We start from the raw sequence: 19,083 nt of genomic DNA on the forward strand, positions 1-19,083 counted from the left end.
TCCGGCTGGTTGGGACCGAATGAGGTTGTCATGGAGACCCGCGATCGGGTCTCCACCCTCGGACACACCCTCGGCAGTATGGCCGACAACTTACCCTTCTCCTCGCCTGCATGCTCTCTCCACAAGGGCGTCGACCATCTCGCTCGAGGATTTCGCAAAGGCCACCCAAGATGGGTGGGTGGGAGAGCTTCGCGATACGGAGGGAAATACCCCATGGGTCTCCGCTGTATATATCGTGAAAGGACCCTCGACCCTCCGAGTGCCACTCATCCTACCCGCACACAACGCACGCGGGACTTGTGATGCGTGTCGGTGTGCGAGCGCGCACATGCGCGCGGCAATTCTCGATTCTCGTGACCCTCTTTGTGATCGAGGCGGATTGTATGTGCGATGTATGCAAGGAAGATATTGGATTGAACCCTGCGATATGTTCGAGGACGTACGCGAGGCAAATGCACTCTCAAAAAGCGTGACTTTCAACGTGACTAAAGTACCATTGATCTCCATGAGGTGAATTTTATCATTATTCGTTCTCTCGTGTCGCTTCTCTCTTAGCACAATTAACAGCTTCCGGTTAGAAATTAATATTGCTTTTATATAAGGAAGGAAAAACATCCGCATTTTATTTACTACTGTAAAATATAATAAATGGAACTGAATTTCAATTGAAATACGTTATTTTCGGCACGCATTCATCGTCTTTAATTTGTAATATTTCAATTGGTAATATTGTTTCGCTTGTATCATATTTTTGATAGAATAATGCTTAAATAACAATAAGATCCATTGTTTTATTTTTAATTATAAGTAATCCAACTTATATGTAGCTTATTAATTTTTAAATAAATGAATTTGTGAATTCATTGAATACAATATTCGAAAGTATTCGAAAGCTGGCAGTTTCGCACATAACCTCGTATCGCATTTAACTTGTAGCGAGAAATTCGCTGCTGCGAAACAGACGGGACTACTCAGTTGATTCAATCCGTACATAATAAAAAAAAGAGATAGAATAAGAGAAAAAGGGAGATGCGAGAGACCCGCATTGATCTGTTCAAATCCCCATAGAAATTAACTCGAGAACACTCGACTGCCCCTTTCACCGAACCACCGTTCCAGACACGAGCACTCGTTAGAGCGTTAATTAGCGATAAGCGAAGCCGCGAGGTTCAAATGCGAAACGCAGAAATTTGCTTGGCAAGTAGCTGCGCGAGTTTCTCTCTAGGAAACGATGGAAAAAAAAACAAATGACAAGACCTCAAGTCGTTCTATCGACGAAGCCATTGTTACCAAGTGCATGGAGAGTGCACGCTTAATAATCTCGATAGACACGATTAAAAATTTTGTCATCGCCCTTGATCACTTTTACCCGCGTCGACGAACGATTTTCGAGGGCTCTTGATTTTAAGTAATTTTAAGAGTGAGAACTATACAGAGCTTTTTCATTACATCAAAAGATTCGTTCAAACGTGCAAAAATTGGCAGTTTTATTTCTGTAAATCCAATTTCAAGTATCTACTCTCCAAGTTATCATTTTCATATACATTATATACATTATACACATATATGCACGATATAATATGTAATGTAACATATAATGTAATGTAACATATAATAGTTAAATCATTAATTATTAAAGATTTAAATTGAATTTGTAGCAATTATGTATGTATAATTTATGTTCAATATCACCGACAAAGCACTTGGTTTAAACACTTGGTTATCAACTCTGCGGTATTAATACGATTTTTACGTCGTAAACAACTTGTCGTCAATGATACCTCGTAAATGATCTGATGACAATTAAAATATTTCTTTATGACTGCAATAGTTACTACGTAACATCATCAATAAACATTCATATTGAAACCGTTGTGTGCTCATAAAGAAATTATTTACGTAGGCATTTATGGCATTTTTATGATATAAATATAACTCTAAGCTCGAATGACAGTCACGTATAATGCCACTGGAAAATACTACACTAATGTATTGTAAATCACAATTTGAAGTATTGTGTTATAAAAAATTATATAAAAGTTGCCACATTTAAAACACAAATACATGCCAAACGCATACGTGTTGCAACTTTTTATTTTTAACGTTTTATCCATAATAATTTCAATTTTACTTTTAACTTTGACGTCTCGTCAAAACTGTTTCACAATACATATCTTGTTTTCTATTATTGCAGAAATGGAAGAGGAAAAACAAACATTTGGGTCAAACATTGTTTAAAAATAAACTTTCTGCAAATAATAATTAGCAAAGCAGTGCATAGAATAAAATTATAGAGTGCGAGACACATATACTGTCTATCTTACTAACACAATTCTGAAAATGCAATTGTTGAATTAGCGAATGTTTCGTAAACTTTAATTTCACACTACAAGACTCATTTAATTGCAGTTATCACGTCCACCGCTAGAATGACAGAAATTATTACAGTACGTAGCAATTATTCGTCATAGTCACGCAAGCGATATATTAATTCTATAGTAAACTTGCATCCCTATGGATTGCATGTGAAATGCACAATTTTAATGGTATTCAACCGCGTAATTGGATGCTTGAGTTTTCATCAATAATTTAATACATTTTATATTCAAGTAACCTTATTCATTTAATTTACCTTTTAAAAGCATCGCACATTATATCGTATTATCATATCGCTTGTAAATTTAAAGAAGACAAATTTAAAGAAGAATACGAATATTACGCGCACATATTAGCTAAAATATAAATTAAATTGACTTATTGCGTATTTTTAAATTTAACTTCACCATTTTTGAATTTGTACATCCTATATTGATTTTTCTATTATAGAATGTCTTCATCTTTTTATAACATTTATTTTTATCTTAATTCATTATAAAAATATTTGAAAATATAAAATATTTATTTCTTCGTTGATGGATTTGAACAATGTGGCGAATCAGAACGTTAAAGTTAAAGATAATTTGGTTTAAAACTTTTTGTTTATTAAAAATATAACAATTATTTTTATCTTAATTCATTATAAAAATTTTTTTAAATATGAAATGTATATTTCTTTGTTGATGGATCAGAACAAAAATAATGTGACGAATCAGAATATTAAAGTTAAAGATATTTTGGTTAAAAATTTTTTTCTTTATTGAAAATACATTTTAACTGGAATAATTTAAAAGTAATATTTTCTCAAAAACTTTCTAGAAATTACACCAATATTTCAAAAGACTAAATATTGCAAGAGCGATTATTCAAAAACTGTAACTTCTCGAAAAGCTTCTCGAAAAGCTAATGAAAATTAAAACAACATTTAATTTCATAAAAGCAAGACTTTGTAACATTGAAAAAAAAGAAAGTCGTTTCAACTCGTTCTCAACTGTGCAAGTATTCGCGTATGGGAGAATGGCGGCGACGTCAATTATAAGCAGACGGGAGGAAATGAGGAAGAGAGGGTCGGCATCTTCAGTCCCGAAATCCCCAGCCGAATCGCAGCCCCGGTGCGGCGCCCTTCAAACTCATCAGAGCGCGACGTGTCGTTCGCCCACGAAAACCTCGAGTGCCCGGGGCGTCGTCACCGCAGCCGTCGGCGACGTCGCCGCCCGCATCGAGTCAGTCATCCGTGTCGTATAACGGAAAGGAAAGGAAAAATCTGCGGCGATAAAAGGTTGTCGCGATCTACGCGTGCTTGAGAGATCTCTTCCGATCCATCTTGAGCCGCGACGGCGACGGTGAAGAAAAAAAAAAAAAAAAGCAGAAGGGCGAAAGAGGGACGTGGGCTGAACGAAATTCGGGCGTCGCGCCGTTCTCAAGAGGAGAACGCCGGGCCAGAGAAAAAAAATCCATACCGATGTCGCCGGTGCCCGGAGGCGGGGCCAGGTATATGTACAGAGGGTGCCGTCGACTCCCTTTACAGCGAAGCACAGGGGCGCAAATGATAATTCGTCGGCATGGCAACGCCCGTCCTATCGCCCGTCCCGATGCTCCATGCATGGATATTCTCGTTCCTTCCTCTCACCCTCTACCCACTCCCCGATCCTCTCCAACCCTCTTTGTGAAACGATCCTCGTCGGATCCCGCCGGTCTCCCTCCCCAGTCGACGCTTCGAAGCCGAACGAATGGCGCTCGTGAAACCGTATTTTCTTCCTTTTGAAGATCTCCGGCCGGGTGCACTTGCCACCCTCGAGGCCGACAGGAAAAACCCAACGATGCGAGGGTAGGTAGGTGGTGATGGGATGGAAGCGTATTAGGAAAGCCTGGCCTGGTCTGTTGCCACGGCAACAGCCCTGGGAGGCTCGTTGAAGAGGATCGGGTCGATCTTGCCTTCGATGGTAGACGAAAGCAGCAGCCGAATAACCTTGAAATATGCCTCCCTTTCGGATAGCTTTGCTCGCGATACAATAGTGAAAAGTGGTGCGACGCGAAGGGTGCAATGTCGACTGTGGACGCACTTCGGTGACTCGCTACTGAAGACGATCATTAAATATTACGGACTTTCGGGCTTGAGAACTCCATTGAAGCAGCCTTATCTCGTCGAGATAAATATTTTCGTATAATGAATTTCGTTCCTTCGTAATAAACTCGGACAATATTTAACGAATTTAGATAATTAATAACATTCATAAAACTCTTTAAATTTTATAAATCGTTAACTTGTTAGGAAGAAGTCAACTCCCATTTCAATTATTTTCAAAAGCGACCTTTGAACTGCGTAAGTAAATATAAAGAGAAGATATTGTTTGTTTCATGAATAAAAGAAAAACATTATACAGCGTGCAAAAATTTTAAATTGAATTTAATACTTTATACTTTTATTTGATCTATACAATGGAATAAAATTAGAGTATAAATGATGTCATCATTTCTCAAGTTTAAGAGAAAACAGTTAGTAACACAAGCCTAAAGAAGAAAAAAATTTTATTAGAATAAATAATTATTGCAATAAACTAACAAAATAAAGTGAAAATTCTTTTAGTAAAAACACGACGAAAGAAAATATTCGCTGTATTAAATACAATTAAAAGAGCAAAAAAAAGTTTATTTCCGCGCGTCTCACGATTCACGTATAAAAAGAGAAAAAAAAAGAAAAGAAGTAAAGAGATAGACACGAAGTAAAGAGATTGCACACGATGAAAATAAAAGAAAGATAACACGAGGGGAGTGCGGCCCGGACGAACCAACATTTTGCGATACACCATTGGAATCCTGTAACGAGTTGTCCCCGTAATAATAACCTGCCCGTTGAACGATGTAGATCGTAGACGATCACGAGACTGACGCTACATTTTGATAGGCAATTTGTCGCGATCGTCGGATCTCGATTAATATTCAAGTTCCGCTGCCTGCTGGCCTCTCACGCGGCGACAGCTAAACGCAGTCTGCACGCATGGCGTGTGTGCAGGGCATAATTATTTTTAATTAAAAGCGTCTCTTCGCTTTTTCTACTGTCGATACGTTCACGCGATTATATCTGATTTCCTTTCGAACGTCGCCGCGTCGGACAGATCGTCGGACAAGTCGTAGCTTAAATTGCTAACCTAACAAGGCGAATATACCCATCATTCCAGACGATTGCAACATTTCTCATTAAACTTGTAATTCGCGTTAATTAAATCCAAGCTACTTGTAGATACATTTATTTTTTTAACCCATCTAGAACCGTGACGGATTATTATTATTAAATATTGTGGACATTGGATATGATGTAAAAATAAAAGATAAGAACTAACACTTTTATTTTTTTTACTTACGTCTCTCTTTTTTATATATATACATCTTTTTATATCATTTTTAATTTTATCACGTATTTTATTACAACAGAAAAGTGATGAATCTTAATTTTGACCTAATGAGCCCTTTCGTATGACAGTGATACATTCGTAACAACATAATAATAAATAATACAAGAAAGAATACAGAAAAGGAAAAAAATACACACCGAGCAAAATGAACAAAAGCACGCCCTTCATTAATTAACTGATTAATAAATCAATTAAGATATTAGCATAATATCAATATGCAATCAGAACGATGTCTCGACTGCAATTAATTTTGACGAGAAACACGATGATATCGACTTGTGCGAATATTATTAACCGACATGTAAGTCGCTAATGACATCATTGGCAATTAAGATAGTTGAAAACAACAGAGATCTCTATTTAAAATTCCGAAGTTAGTTATAGACCCTCGTATGACTTACCGACCTTACAAAAGTTTCAAATTACATGTTAATTCATCTTGAGCAATGTTTTTGCTCTTAGATTAAAGAAATAAGTCGTGTAAACGCGAATTTGCTTGTTTGTCGAGATAAAAAGGAATTACAACACTAATTCAGAAAATAAATCGCTCATTGACAAGTAACAACCCATTGAACACTGTCTTTATTATTCATAGCTGTAGGTTTCCATTAGAATGTTTTCTATGTGCGAGTAATATCGAACGTTACGTTCAAAGAAACGATTAATCGCCTACGAGTCATCGGATTACAAAATCAGATGGAAAAAACATTATTTAAATTAATCTAGTACAAAAACAGTAATAAGGAAATCTTTAACTAAATGATAGCTAAACGTTCCTATTATCTATTGATCAACGCATTTTGATTCATGTCTACTGTATTTGATTTTTTTATTCAAAGGAAATCATTCGATGAAACAATTGTTTTTTAATTATTAAATGTTCTTCTTGATGTAAGCAGAATGTATTAATCATTAAACGGAAAATCATTTAAAGATAACAATTATTATACTTATACTGCAGCTGAAAATTTTAACTCTATTCTATAACAATTTTTTGTGTCTCGCTAATTTATATATTGTAATGAGAAAATGCGTAATCTTTGAATGCACACAATATTATTATTTGTCATAAATAATATTATAAGAAATTTATTAATTTCTTGTTCTTAGAAATGTAAAAATAAAAGTTTCAACAAAAAAAAGCAATTTATTAGAGCGAAAAATTGATAGATAAAAATACAGCGGTATTAAAGTATACCTACAGCCACTATGACGAACGATAATATCATATATTCGTGTAATAAGAAGTTACGATCTAATAGCAATTTTGTAGAGTTAACGAATTGCAAAAAATTTTACGCCACTTTATTATCTTCTATTTTTATACTGTGCACTGGTAACATTATTAACGTTTGCCGCTATGTAACTTGTCAAACAACCGTTATCAAAGTAGTAATTCAATAATTTTCTTATTGACTTTGTCCTTGTACGTCAACTCGATTGACATTTGTCGATCAAGAGTTTTTTCAGGAAACGATAAGTTATATCAGTGTCATTCTGACATTTCCGTGAACTACACACTATGCAAAATGCATGAAAAGTTGATAGAAATAATTCAGAAGGATAAGATTTTGTTGAAAAACTAAGAAATATTTTACATATTTCGTGATTTTTCAATAAAAGAGAAGTCTCCAAAAATGATCGAATATTCGCAGTTAGTCATACGTGAAAAGAACCATTTCACTGCAGCATCTAAAAATGTAGCTAGATACAAAGCAGAAAATAATTTTATATTGGGCCATCAAAATAATTATGTAGGTTGTCCAAGTATGATAATATTGCTGCAGTTGACACTTTAGCGATAAAGTTAAACATCCGATACAATTTTTGAAACGGCGGTTCAACATAACTATTTCCAAAATATAAAAAGTAAGAACAGACTTTATAGACACTCCGTATGTAAAAAATGTTTAATAATGTTCACGCTACCGAGATTAACTTAAAAATATGATTAAATTACATTTAATTGTAATCGAACGGTTGATCACTTTTCGTAAAGGTTTAATTTCTAAATAAACGTTTTTCTTTGAACGATGTTCCTCCCGAATTACCGCGTCTCTGGATATTACTTCGGGAAGGAAATTTCCGTTTTCACAAACGTAACATTTTGCCCTTGAACCCATCTTCCGAACGCACGAGCTAGCCAACTATAATCGAATGAGCAGTATCACGCCACTCCCAGCGGATTACGTGAGCGAGGCAGCACATGCATTTCAACGCGTTGATGTATTACGTGTACCTGTACATACACCTACATACGATCGGGGTCTGGACCAGTCAAGCCGGTCTGCGGCTCGGTTCCTGGTTCCTGATTCCCGGTTCCTGTGCCCCTCGCCCCCTCTGTGCAAAACTTTCAAGGCAATCCTCTTCGAAGCGGTATGCGGCTCCGGTCAATCCACCATAATTTCACAACAAAGAAAGGCAAAACTTGCAGCTTTTTGGAATTATTTGGGAAAACGTCCATTTTAGAAGGAATGATATAAAAGAAAAATAATAAGAATACGGAGAAAATAACTTATATCGAATTTGATTGAACGCACTAATGCGCACTGATGCATATTATAGCCGTCGTACACAAAACAACATAAAGCTATACGATATGCGATGTCATTTTTACACGGATTATGAAATTAGTGTACAGCTATAACATGTGTCAGTACGCATTAATGCAGTATCGAATTCGCTGTTAAGAATATTCGGACATTAAAATATTATCTAAGACTCTGTCAACTGATCTAATCACGTTCATTTGGTTATATAAATCAAGATCTTTATCACAACGATTGTAACAAAAAATTACAACGCATTAATATCATTCAAACCTAGATAATATATTAGACACCTATTTTAGATCAATTCTTTACTAGAATTCTTTAAATTGATACACTTCCTGGTCATAACAGGTTATTGTAGAATTCTTTCTCTAATAACAATGTCATAACAATGTATTGTTAATCTATTTAAAGATGTATTTTATAAAATAAGATTTATGTTTTATTAATTGAGTAAAATTGTAATCTATAGTAAATTTATATGGAATAATTATAAAATTACTTGCGTTGTCCTTTACTAAACATACTTATACAAAAATTATACGTTATGGCAGTTGATGTAATTGTTAAGTAACTGAAAGTTAATTTGTGTCAGAAACATTATATAAAAAAATCACACATTATACTTATTTCGCTTGCAATTTTTCACATCTCACATAAAAGTTAAGTTTGTATAAAAAAAATATATTTAAAACTTTTTGAATAATTTTATACGAAATACATTATAACAAATTATAACAAATATTTTTTCTCTTTTCCGTAAACTCTTTAGTTTCAAAGTTAAAAAACATTTTATTAAAAAAATGAGTTTTTACGGAAAAAGTTGGACATCATTACGAAAAATCATCGCACCAATATTTTAAAATTTAGAAAGCCCATTTTAAAATATTTTTAGTTAATCTTTACTCGATGACGATCGTTAAGTTACAGCGCTGCAAAGTAAAACAAAAAAATTGAACCTATCAATTTTCAATTTTAATTTAAAAATAAAATATCGGACAGACGAAAAAAAACAAATTTTTAAAACTATGTTCCCTATTTAGATTGCATTTTTTAAAACTTCTACGATTTTTTTTTCATTGAGATACTTAACTTTTCGTGAGATGCGAGAAAACCATAAACGTTCTCGAACGGTGGTATATGTCACATATTTTTTCGATCGTGGATTAATATTAGCATCAATTATAGCCCTTGTAACGTCCAACCAGTAAGATATGAGATGAGATGATCAAAAGATCGGATTGGCTTATTATACAGACACGATCAAACGAGACGATGCACTATTTGCGCTTCAATCGGGGCGAGTGTTTTGCACCGCTCGTGAAAAAAAAAGGAGGTGGAAGAACCTGTCATACCACTCGAGCCCGGAAAGGAAAAAGAAAAGCACACAGCCGATGTCGTTACCGAACGGAAATGAGGAACGATTCGAGAATGGTCTGGCCAACGCGCTGCAGAATATGTATGTCTAACGAGAAGGAGGGGACCCCGATGATTGCGTAGGTCCGATGATGGATCGTGCATGCCACCACCGGCGATTACATGCAAAAGAGGGTAAGAGGAAAATTTTCTGTGTCGTTCGGTTTCCGGGATCTAGGATAAAGCCACTGATCTGCACTGCCCACCTTCAGTTCTCATAATGATATCGATAACGACGTCAAATATGCGACTAAAAAGCTACGAGAACACGTCCTCCATGGACGAGACGGAGGACTAGCTCCTGAGATTACACTCATCGGGATTGATTCTCTCGAGAAGTTATACGGCAAATGGAAGTGAACCACGGCATAGAATTATTCTGGGCCACCTACCGCTTAGCGTAACAATATTGACAGCGATCGACAGCAAGGTAAGTAAGCAAACGTAACTACATTTATTAACCAACTGAAGCGCTATAAAAATTAAAAATAGAATTTATTGAAATAAAAAATATTTCAGTGCACTTATGAATAATAATATTCATTAAGAAACATCCAATTCACTGATTATTGCTCATTATAATATCTACGACATATTTTACTTGTATTTTACTTTAACCTGAAAGTATAAATTTAAAAAGAAAAGTATTAAGATAAATTTTAGGCCCATAGCATTTTTTAAGAAATAAATAATTAAAAGTAATTTATTCAAGTTACATTTAAAAAATATATCCGAAAAGTCTTGTCTGAAGTAATATGTTCCGCAATAAATTCTTTACAGTTTTTCAGGATGAAGGATTTTATACATGCAGATCCTTCTTAGCACCAATATTATTAAATTGATTATTAATTTTTAACATTGAAATATTACTTTTCTGATTCAATTTAAGAGATGCATTTCAAGATTGATAAGTAACGATGTGCAATTCAAAGAACTAGAAAATGTAAAAAATCGCATATAAATTATAAGTTGAGCACTAAAATCCGTTCTTAGCTCTCTTTATGCAGATTTATTCAATCATTTATTATATAATAGTGAAATATATTTATGATAGTAACATTATGTAAAAACTTAAAATATCCAATATATGCAAAGTATTAAACATATTATTGATTTTCAATTACGCATATTGCATTAACATAAATGCATTGCGTCACGTGCGTATAATTCGTATCAAATATTTAATAAGTTGTGAATTCCGTTTATTTTGTTAGAACGAAGAAAAGGATTGCCGTCGAAAATAGATTACGTGTCTCGTTTGTGTAACTGTATTTCAGCGAATTTCTAGTCTATAGTCTGCAAGATAAACAAGACGATAATGGCAAACTATACGCGGTTACGCTACTATAAGGGGAGTTAAATTATTGCGATGTCTGGCGTTATCATTCTGTATCGTGTTATCTATTACGCTATCGCGAGCAACGTGGGCTGGCAGGTCTTTTGCTAAATCGGTCCATTACTTAATATAGGAATTATTATCGCGACCGTTGTGCGACCTGGCACGAGAGTAATTTTGCCGGGAGAATATGGAAAGCGTTTCCAAATACGACAAACAAAATACAAGAGCCAGCAACATGATCGCTCATTTATTTTTATCCTTGTCTGAAAATCCCGATACGATATCGAGGTTATAAGTGCGTATATTTTTAAGTGCGTACGTGGAGAGAATTTTCTCTTAGCAGTTATATATGCTCTCAAAATCATGCAGTAATTATGGAGATAAAGAATTTATATGAAAGAATTTTACTCTAATTTTAGTAAAATTTAACCAAACTAATTTATAATATAAAATATTTTTAATAAATTTTATAACATTAATTTTGTAAATACATTTAAATAACAAAAAAGCCAAACTGCGCGCCGCATACTTATCAAATTTAAAACATAACTATTAAGAAGAACCAAGAAACGTAATATCTCAACAATTAAATCGCTAATCAATTTAATAATTTTACGTCGTAACAAGCACCTCTACAATCTCCCTCCCCCCTCCGTTCTCGTCAGTTTGAGGAATCTTGTAAATGTTCATGTAGAAAATTATTATTGAGCACTAAGATCTGCTTTCGATCGATACAGCCATTCTTGTTATTTAAATGTGTTATTTAAATGTGGTACACTTTCCGGTCATTAAGATTTCGTTTATATTAATTTTATAAATTTTCCTAAATTATATAAAAGTTTGATTAAATTTTTCTAAATAAATAATAAAATTTTTCGAAATTTATGTTGTCCCACTATATTATGATGATTTTGAGGGTGAATTCTACGAGAAAATTCTTTCCGTGTAAATAAAAATGCACTAAAAAAATGCGCTCTAAAAAATTTACAATCCACCGAGCGATTGTGTATCTTAATTTTTTCATAATTCTTTCATAATTCAATTAAATCTTCTGAAATTTTGTTGCACGTCTGATATGTCCTTAATCCTCTTCAGGTTGAATAACCGATGTAAAATATTTGAATAAATACCCAATAGATATCCGTCCTCGAAATAAAGATCGTTCCCATCATCTTGACAGTCCTGTTAAGCTGTCGCGCCTGAGAAGTTTTATATATTGTTAAATCGAGAGGACGGTTCAGGAACGAAGTGCGATTAATTAGCACGATATATCGTCAAATTATACGTTACCGCGATGGCGATACCGACGTATCTCTATATTTCATGACAGACAACGGCAGGTACCGACACCTATGATCGCCGAAGCCAAAAGTGTGGCCCCTTATTATAAAGTAGCCCCACTTATCTCGATTACGCGGTTCTCTTTTTAATCGAGCACTAACCGATCGATCGGTATGCAGGAATCGCATCAGAATACACCTTGCAATTCGGGAGCTGGCTCCTCAGCTTTTCGCGCCGCAATAATACGTTTAATTAATGACAAAGATTAATGATCGTCGCCAAAGCCCACTTTTTAAATTACCGATTTATGATTACGGTCATTCCATGAATTTTTGACATATTTGTATTATGTAAACATATTAAGTGGCGATCATGACGCAGAGATATCTGCTCTTTATACTGAAGACCATAATTCAAGTTTGATGAAAAACATCAATTTTATTTGATCGCCACCTCTCGGAAGGCAATGGCAAATCATCGAGAGTATCTTGCTATAAGAGCCCCACTAACAAGCTATTAAACTTATATGCACCGACGAGTTATACTATATAAATTCCGTATACATATGTAAATTATAATAAGTGCACACACACATATACACACAAATACGCAAAAGATTATCACGCTTCTGACTAGAGGCTGAGAATCACCCTAAATGAGACGAGCTCGCGTATAATACGAGTTAATCTTTAGCAATGCGAAAAATTTGCAAATATCTATGCTGTCTCTTTAGTTTCTTTAGTTTCGCTTCTATTTAATGATTTCGTTGCAATTTACAACAGCGTGGAAAGAACGATTTTGCTGAAGTCTAAAAATTTAACCGAATACAGGTATGAAAATAATTATGTTGGATCATCGAAATAGTTATGAAGAACAAACGTGATGAGTAATGTTGCAAAAGTTTTGACAATCTAGCAATCTCAGCTGGAGTATCTATATAATTATTTTGATGGAGTCCAAAAAAATTATTTTCACCTTTGTCCAGCTAAATTTTTACACTGAGAAAAAAGTCGTTAAATTAACTAAAATTTTCAACTATTTAGATTAGATTTCTTCAGTTCAAGTATTTATGTACTTAACTTAAATACATAAATACTTGAACTAAAAAAATTTAATCGAGTAAACGATTTTTTTTCTCAGCGTAGCAAAACCGTTCTTTCCGTGTGTGTGTGTGTGTGTAAAATATTAAATAAACAGTAAAAAATTTTCATAAAAATAACAAATGACAGGCCATAGCTTCGTCGCGAACCAACGCTACGAGACTCGCATTATGGATCGCACACTATTTTGCAATCGCACAAACGTAATGTGTCTTAGAGCGGAGAAAAATTCTCGCTCTATCTAGAGGCGTCCCTTACCACGCCAACCGGATAAAATCGCAAACACGTAGCGATTTCTCTCAGCTGAAAATATTCTTCGGCGAGAAGTTCTAAGAGCCGAGCGTTCGACGAAACGCTCGACGAAGGACTCGGCGAAAGACTCCGGTGAAAGAATGCAACAATGTCGACCGGATGGTTTGCACGTGACAGCGGCACGGCGATCCGAATAAGGAAGTTTCTTAACGGCACGTACGTGTCGACGTACGCTCACGTACGGTCCGTGCCGCTAGGTATCAGAATCCTCACGTGTGCGATATCCGACTCGAATACATCCAGCCCATCGTTGATTCGAACTTCAAGTAATATTCCGTACGTAACATCAATGAGCTTACAGCTATCAGGCTGTTACGAGTTGTTGTAAATTATCAAATTATTCCGATAGTATTGCTGATTACATTTTTATTTTATTGCGTTTCAATAGTTTTCTAATGTATCACGCTGTTACAGAGATTTTGTAAAAAATAAACTGAAATTTTTACTCGTACTAATTTAAATGCTGAACAATACGCCTATTTTACGCTAATGTGTAAAGTGGTATCTCCGCTGATGCACTCTTATTCCATTTTATGATGCTCGCGTGCGGCCTATTCAATAAGCGAGTGATATGAATCATAAATAATGAAAAGTGTCCGCCTTCGCGTCGTATCCGAACCTATCAACGTAGGATGAATAACGAGTGTAGGAGCATCACGAGTTTTCATATTCATCATGAAACGCACCGCGGGTAAGGCACTCGGGAGTTTCTCAGAATATCTATTTCTATTAGAGATTCTTGTTAGCACGCATCACACGTGCGCAGGACGATTCGGATGAATTGGGGATTCATTTACAATTACAGTGGGATGTTGATGAAGCAACAACAGTGCATAAAGCTCATTAAGATCGCGCAGCGCGAGCTTTGCGCTGTTATTATTGACATTGATTACAAATGTGTAATCCAGTCGTCGTCCCCCGAACCTTAAGAAGCGCGCTTAATTGTAAATGAAGCAAGCCGCAATTTACCACGTTTAATTGAAAACATGTTCAACAAGCAGCACTGATTACTTTCTTTCGGCGATGCACATGATTAATGCGGGGATCCTGATCGATCCAACGTCGGCACGTTGCGCAAGTTGGAAGGGCAGGGTTAGAGCATTCAAATTGTATTTTTAGTATTCTTTGACGAGCATTGTGCGTGAGGTAATATGTTATCATAGATTTCTGAATGTATATCGGCGTGAAAGTTATATTCATTTCAAATAAATAAATGATTTTTTAGATGATTATAGATCGATTCAGCTTATACTTACTGAAAGAAAAGAAGTTTATTAAAAGGCTAAATTATTTAGTCCGGTTCAACCCAACTAATTGGATTGATTCAATTATTTAGTTACACAAAACAAAAGTAAAATTTATTCATGTCGACAATTCCAATTTCTTAATCAACAAGTAAGTAAACCAATTCAAAATTTAGTTGAACATATCGGACTAAATATTTGAATTTTTCAGCAAATTTTTTTTCTTGGTGTAATAAAATTGACTATTCATCTTTTCGGTGTCAGAGTATAATATTATTTTCCATACAATGCTGTTAAATCAACATTTATAAAATATTGTAGAACACGGTGAAATAAAATACGCTATTTGACAGATATTTTATAGTAATTGATAGAAAAAACGGCCTAAAAATGCTTTGTGTATTTTGAGAGAAAAATGAAGAATGTTACTACAGATTTAAAGATCCGTGTAATTTCTATACATCTTGAAAATCGTTTTTTGTAAACGCAAATAATCAAAGAAAAACTCGCATAACGCCAATTGTATCCTGTAAAGTAGTATCTCTTGATAGAGAAACGAAATAATCGAAATGACCGAGTATATCGATAATGCGGAAAAATAAATTACTGCAGGTTGTCGCATAACTTTCGAATGCCTTTGACGGATCAATAATTGGGCAAAGATGATAGCGCCGCGTCCAGGCATCGATAAAAAGACGTTCGTCGTACACGAAGAAACTGGTTCTCAGCTGGATCTACAATTAGTAATCTGCGAATCGACTGGCACGATCATTTTCTCGTGTTTTTTTTTTTGTTTTTTCTTTTTCTTTTGCATGAAACGAGAAGCGAAGTTGCAGACGAGTGCGCCGACGGTACACGTGTAGAGTAACACGTAGCGTATGATACGACACACCTATGACAGTTGAAATTTATTTGAACGTAATATTAAAACCACAGATGTCATGGATAGCGATTCTCTGAGAATATATGAATAATTGTCGATTATTTTCATACGATAGTAAAAACGGAAAAAAAAGAAAATTAGACATAATTAGAATTGCAACGATTCAAAAAGAGAGCAAGATAACATTTTCAAAAAGTCATAACTTTTTTTATAAAAATCAAAAGTTCCTAAAAATTTCATGTGTGTGTGTATATGTGTGTGTGATTATATAATTCGGTAATATAAAATTTCTTTCGCAAAACAATAACTTTGGTTTTATAAATATCAAAGTAACTTTCAACAATTACTTCTTTTTGTGATTAAAGAAGTTAAATTCTTATTCGGTTGATCAATAGTTATGATAAAAGAGAATCATTATAAAACAAACAAAAAGAAACAAAAAAAATATTTTTAAAATTCTTGTAAGTTCTCAAATAAAATAATATGTACAATAAAAGATACGAAAAAAGGAGAAATAAAGATCCTATCAATTGTAAATCCGAACCTTGTTAAATTTTATTGGGATTGCTGAGTCAACGTATTTGGAAGAAGAAATATCCAATTCCGGGGGATAAAAGTATTTTTATCCTTCATTCCTTATCCCAATAAGAAAACAAAGAGATAGTAATGAGTAGAAAAAGTGTAGGAAGCGATCAATTATTTTCAAGAATCAACTGTTTATGAAAATGATATAATTGATAATATATCTTTCATTTTCAAAAGAATAAGAAAATTTATTGCTAGATTTATGTAATGTAATTTTTCTGAAAATAACTAATTCCTTATTATCATATTACCGTATTACACGATAAATCCCGATCAAAATTAGTTATAAATGATAAAATAACTTTTGCAAGCGTAAAATCGAATACTAATCAAATATACAGATTGGCGTATTTTTGAAACATATACTTATACGATACACATAATTTGTTCCTGCAATATTATTTAACAAATGCTTTATAATTCTGATTTTCAATCATTATATTTTTGATTTGTATTTAATAGTTTCGTTAAAAAATATGACATAAAAAGTAAAATTACAAATTTTCCTGTATTTCTTTTAACCTTTCTATAGTATTTATTGCTTAAATACTATATCGTATTTCTAGAAAATTAAATATAAAATGCGAAAATGTAATGTATAACAACATTTATTTATATGGGAATTGTAGAATAAAATGATTTACTTCGGTTCCATTCTGTAGAATTTTGCTCCACTTTACGAATTTGACCTTAAACAAAAAGAAAAGTGCACGAGTGTACGTGTTTTCGTGGAATGGACCGGATGATGAGGTCATTAAACCGCAATTAGGAGGTTTCGTTCTTTATTACACGGTGCTTGATGATCGTCCGATACGTCGACTTGTCCCGTGTGATTCACGTACCGCGAAACAAACAGGAAGCAATGTGTCGCAGGCCGAAAGTTGGCGCCAACTTGGCGTTGATATCATCTTGACTCTCATCTAAACTTCATGTTCGCTTCTTCAAGCATGATACATATGTCAGTAGTTATATGTTGTATCCGAGTAAAATGTCCGGAATTATTCATGTTCAAAAATATGCATGAGTAAAACGGAGACTGCATTGCCAGATGTTGCCTCTCGAAAGCAGAAATAAATAAGTAAAAGATACAAGAGGCACGTAAAGCAGTGTATGTTGTTAGAGCTATTTCTCTATATTTTATGCAAAATGCAAATAGAACTTGATGTATGTCGCATAAACCTTTACAAGAGTGACAGATTTTTCTATATATGTTTTTCTGTATATACTAAGAAGGAGCGATACATCATGACAGTATTATAATTTATATAAGAAAAGTCTGACAGTTATAAGTGTTTACGCAACATACGTTAAGTTCAATTTGCATTTTGCATAAAATATAGAGAGTTTGAACATCGTATGCTGCTCTACGTGTCTCCTTTATCTTTTATCTCTTTATTTTTGCTTTTGAGAGACGACGTTTAACCATTTTCTTGTGTTACGAGCGCCAGGAAATAAAATCGGGACTAAATAATGGGACTATTGAAGTATTAGCAAGACCATAATAACGTTCTTATTTCTTAATACGTATTGCTAATTAAGTTTCTTTTCAAAGTTGAACGTTGATCATTATTTTCCCTTCTTTCTACTTTCCAAGGAATTAAAAAATAGTTCGTGAATAAAAATCGCATTGCATAAAAATTGTCGTGTCACTTTATTTATACACTTTACCGCGCATTCTGTAAGAATCGTAATATTTTCTATGCGACATGTCGCCTGCATTCATCGCGCACTCATTAATTTTCGCGGTGAGTCGAAAGCTCCGTTAATTAGTGGCGTAATGATGTCTTTCCTAATTACACAACACCAGTGGAGAAGCACCTCGACCAGTCCTCCTTCTCAACCCCCCCGATCCCTCACTCGCGCTCTATTCGCCTCCCACTCTCTCGTCGCGGATCCATTATCGTTATTAACGTTAATGCGAGCGCTTAACAACCGGTTGCTTTCCATTTATCGCTTTTGTGAGAACCTTGCCACGGCAGCTTTACTGTCAGGAAAGCTCTCGTGGAGAAAGGGGTGGAGGGAGGAGGGAGGGGGGGGAGGGGTAATGACAGGGGAGAAAGGAGTAGCGAGGACGAAAAGAAAAGTGTACGCTCGTCACGTTATAGTTCTGAAAGCATGCAGGCGAGAAAGGGAAACGTAAGGCAGAAACAGAAAGTCCCACCGGCTTTGAGGTAAAAGGGAAAAAAAGCGCTAAAAAGTGTCAAATGGCATTTTTTCGACGGACGTCTCTGTGGCGACGCAAGTGCGCTTTCCCAATGATAATTCTTTTTTCCTACCTTAATCGTTTCTCATGCACGTGTCACCATTGAAGAGCTGCATTAAAACTTGCACAAAGAGTCATCTATTTTCACAATAAACGTTATAAATTATTACAAGCAATTCCGACTTCAACTTGATCTCTTTAAGATAATTATAGTACATCATTATATTGCATTATAGAAAAAAGATCTAATAGATCGTCACATTTATCAAAACGACAACTGTTCTTTTGTCACTCTTTATTTTATTTTGTTAATTTTACGTTCACATTTACATTTACTCTAAATAAAATTACCTCTGTTTATTAATTATTAAATAAATTT

General features: G+C 34.6%; 1 protein-coding gene and 1 long non-coding RNA gene across 11 annotated transcripts in view; one reads left to right on the top strand and one right to left on the bottom strand.

The window, feature by feature from the left end:
• The window catches only part of LOC105208087 (UPF0489 protein C5orf22 homolog), a 619,399-nt gene that overhangs the window by 566,147 nt on the left and 34,169 nt on the right, over nucleotides 1-19,083 (bottom strand). The window lies entirely within an intron of this gene.
• LOC105208085 overlaps nucleotides 1-19,083 on the top strand; it is a 108,317-nt gene that overhangs the window by 58,500 nt on the left and 30,734 nt on the right. For 2 of the 10 annotated variants that reach the window (XR_005574717.1, XR_005574716.1), the window contains exons 1-3: nucleotides 1,607-4,204; nucleotides 9,599-9,892; nucleotides 9,970-10,187. The exons of 2 other annotated variants lie outside the window; for them this stretch is intronic. This is a non-coding gene — a long non-coding RNA (uncharacterized LOC105208085). Of the gene's footprint in view, nucleotides 1-1,604; nucleotides 4,209-9,598; nucleotides 9,893-9,969; nucleotides 10,188-19,083 lie in introns of those variants that run through there. 6 more of the 10 variants (XR_005574709.1, XR_005574718.1, XR_005574714.1 and 3 more) reach the window with 5 other exon arrangements.

The sequence above is a fragment of the Solenopsis invicta genome, chromosome 1, assembly GCF_016802725.1.
Source record: "Solenopsis invicta isolate M01_SB chromosome 1, UNIL_Sinv_3.0, whole genome shotgun sequence".
NCBI lineage: Eukaryota > Metazoa > Arthropoda > Insecta > Hymenoptera > Formicidae > Solenopsis > Solenopsis invicta.